Source organism: Eumetopias jubatus, unplaced genomic scaffold (genome assembly GCF_037043125.1).
Source record: "Eumetopias jubatus isolate StellerSeaLion01/CBP00866 unplaced genomic scaffold, mEumJub1_p1.0 scaffold_9, whole genome shotgun sequence".
Classification (NCBI taxonomy): domain Eukaryota; kingdom Metazoa; phylum Chordata; class Mammalia; order Carnivora; family Otariidae; genus Eumetopias; species Eumetopias jubatus.
Genome location: NW_028274815.1, coordinates 67046163 through 67049734, shown reverse-complemented (window position 1 = coordinate 67049734; position 3572 = coordinate 67046163). Strand labels below are relative to the sequence as shown.

At 41.2% G+C, this 3572-nt stretch overlaps 1 pseudogene; it reads right to left on the bottom strand.

The window, feature by feature from the left end:
- Window positions 1–223: 223 nt before the first annotated feature.
- On the bottom strand, window positions 224–2850 carry LOC114209710 (cytochrome c oxidase assembly factor 8 pseudogene; annotated as a pseudogene).
- Window positions 2851–3572: the final 722 nt, after the last annotated feature.

The following is a 3572-nucleotide window of genomic DNA, read 5'->3' as shown; positions in this document are numbered from 1 at the left end:
GAAGAGGGAGAGAGAGAAACAGGCTCCTTACAGGGAGTGTGACATGGGGATCCATTCTAGGGATCTGGGATCATGACCTGAGCTGAAGGCAGACGCTTAACTGACTGAGCCATCCAGGCAACCCTCACTCACCAGTTTTTAGAGCCCTTATAAAATGAACTTTTTATTCAAGCGGTTGCTTCTCCTAGAAACTCGGACACTGGTGGGTGGGCCAGGGTGGGCTCTAAGCACTGGTCTTCTTTTGTTTTGGTTTAAACTTGTTCCAAACCCTCCCCAGGGCCATTTTTCCCATGAAGAAGGTGATGGGAAAATTACACTTCTACCAGTCTCTTATAATACATGTGCTTCTGAAAATTTGTACTTAAAAGTTCCTTAAAAAGTCAGCCATTTCTTCCGCATCTAATGTTGCTTTTTGACCTGATCCTGCTCTCAGTCCCAGGCCTTTAACTTTTAGTTGTGAGTGAATAAATTCTTCCTTTTCCTTATGAAATGTCAAATTCTGGTTTGCCCAGACTGTTGGTTCCATTCTTGTGTTTCTTATCTTAAATCTCTTAACTTTTGTTCCAACAGTGATTCATTTTCACGGATGTAAAAGCGAACAGGTTGAAGGTTTGAAATTTTTCTGCGGTCCTATCCAATCATGGCAAAATTTTTCTGGGAGGGCAGAATCCTGAGACCTGACTCAGTGCCGCATCCCTGAATTCCGTGCCGTGCTCCAGGGAGAGCTGATGGCCAGGCCAGCGAAGGTATGGCAAAATGGAGGGAGATGGGCCCTCCTTGAGGGCTGCAAGGTTGTGATGGTCCACGTCCCTCCCAAAATGAGCAACTTCTTAGGCTTTTATTTCCTCAGAGAAGTATGAGGCAATGTCCTCAGTTGAGAGTAGAGAGTGTGGAAAAGATGTGAAAGGTGTGAGGAAAAAGTAGAAAGTTGGGAATTTGTAGAGTAAGGAAGAAAATAATTTGGGAAAGAGAATGTATAAAATGGGAAGCTGGCAGGCGAGAGGTCATGCTAGAGGGTTAGGAGGACTGTGTAATTATTTAAAATATTTTATTAATGAGAGGCAATAATTTGAGTTTTTTTTAAAGATTTTATTTATTTATCTGAGAGAGAGAACGAGCAGGGGGTTGGGGCAGAGGGAGAGGGAGAAGCAGACTCCCCCCTGAGCCAGGAACCCAATGCAGGACTTGATCCCAGGACCCCAGGATCACGACCTAAGCCAAAGGCAGATGCTTAACCAACTGAGCCACCCAGATGCCCGATAATTTGAATTTATATCATTGAAATGTTTCAACTTCTACTAAGGTCTGCTTCAAAAGGAAACTATTGTATTGGATAGCAGTTAAAAATAGGAAGGTAAGGATGGGGCCTTCAAGCAAACAGTTCTTTATTAGCTCAAAACTACTTTAATATAACAATTTCTTTCCTAAATTACCACTGAACAGTTGAAACTGAATGACCAACTAATCTCCTTAGCCTAAACACACATACAAAATATACCTCTAGCATTACATTATAACTTCCCCAATCAAACAAAACAGGAAGAGTGGTTATGTTTAGCTGATTGTGTGAGATGGTCTGTCATATAGAGTTTCCGTTAAATTCTGATTATCAAGTTAGTGTATTATGTGGCAGATATGTGTGTGTATATATATATATATATATATATATATATATATATATATATATATATACCTTTCAATACTGCCATGACAGGAATATCTTTCCATTTTCAGAGATATGTCTCATGAACACAAACAAAATATATTCAAAAGAAGCTTCAAGAATCTTCTCTGATGGACATATTTTTAGTGTCTGTACTAACTCTCATATTTGCTGAACCCCAGCTGCAGCTCTTGTCTCATAGAACTGCCCTGCTCCTCCCATTTATTCCATTATTACTTTCAGTTGTGAGATGAAAACATTCTCTTTAAAATAAATTGGCTCCTCTAAATAAAGAAATGTTCAAATAGCTACTTTAGTCTCTCATCTCAAGTTAAATCAGAGAAAAGATTTCAGCATCTAGAAAATTTATTCAAACCTGCAGTGACCTTGGTGTTTTTCTCAATACATAAATCACTATTACCACATTTCTTAATTTTCTAATGCATGAAATAATTAAACTTAGAATATGCCTTTCCTAGACACAATTAATTCAGTGCTGTGATCAATTTAATTTTTACTTGTATGAATTTTATAATGTGTAACTTTTCATGTATTTCCAAAGTATGTTTTTTAAAGATTTTATTTATTTATTTGACAGAGAGACACAACGAGAGAGGGAACACAAGCAGGGGGAGTGGGAGAGGGAGAAGCAGGCTCCCCACTGAGCAGGGAGCCCGATGTGGGGCTCCATCCCAGGATCCAGGGATCATGACCTGAGCCAAAGGCAGATGCTTAACCACTGAGCCAACCAGGCGTCCCCTCTTTCCAAAGTATTTTTATATTATTAGGGAGTGGATGTAAGACCTATGAGAGATAAAGGTGGTGGAAGGTGGATTGAGTAGGGAGAGGCTGCAGACCTGCATGCTGATCTGACATCTGTGAAAAAAGTGGTGAGGAAACAGGATTGGATGGTGAGAGCCTCAGACTTTGATGTACAGCCAGCAAAGTCTCAGCCAACCCACTGGGGAGCTCCAGAGCAAAGATCACCTGTTAGAGAAGGCCTGCCTTAGGTAGACATGGCTAGACCATGTCTGTTGTGATTATCAGTCATTGGTGGGAACTGCCAAGGGAAGAGGATGACCTCAGCTAGAATACTGCTGTGGTGGGTCCTGAAGGTGCTGCAGTTGGAGGCTCTTAGCTGACTGCATTATAACAGATGAAGGGAGATCCAAGCAACACATGTTCATGCCTCCTACATCAGTTGTGCCCCTTTTGCTAAGATTGGTTTTCGCAAGCAGTTCAGTTGTTCACAAGTTCAAATCATGGATTATTGCACAGACTCGTAACTTTTCTTCTTTTGGCCAGTCCCTGATCTCTTCATGAAATACTCTTAGCAGGGGCACCTGGGTGGCTCAGTTGGTTGGGCGTCTGCCTTCCGCTCAGATCATGATCCCGGAGTCCCGCGATTAAGTCCTACATTGGGCTCCCTGCTCGGTGGGGAGTCTGCTTCTCTCTCTCTGCTCCTCACCCCGCTCGTGTTCTGTCTTGCTCTCTCTGTCTCTCAAGTAAATAAATAAAATTAAAAAAAAAGAAATACTCTTAGCAGATTAATCTCCAAAAAGATCATTTTTATTCTGTCAGTCCTTTGCTCAAAAATATTCAGTGTCTCTCTGTTATTCACAAAATAAAGCCCAGACTCTAACCTGGTGCTCAAGGCTAACACAGGACTACCCCAACCTAGCATTCTGTTTTTATCTAACTTTATATCCTTTCTGGTCAGTCCATGTGGAGCCTCCTTGTGATCTCTCCAACATTCTATTTATATTTACGTATTTCTTGTTGTTCTATTCCATTTGACACACGATTCTTTCTTCTGTCTACTTACAGAAATGCCCAACCCATCTTTCAAGGTCCAGTTTGTATTCCCTCTCCAACAGAAATCAGTATCTTACCCTTCCTCAGAAATAGT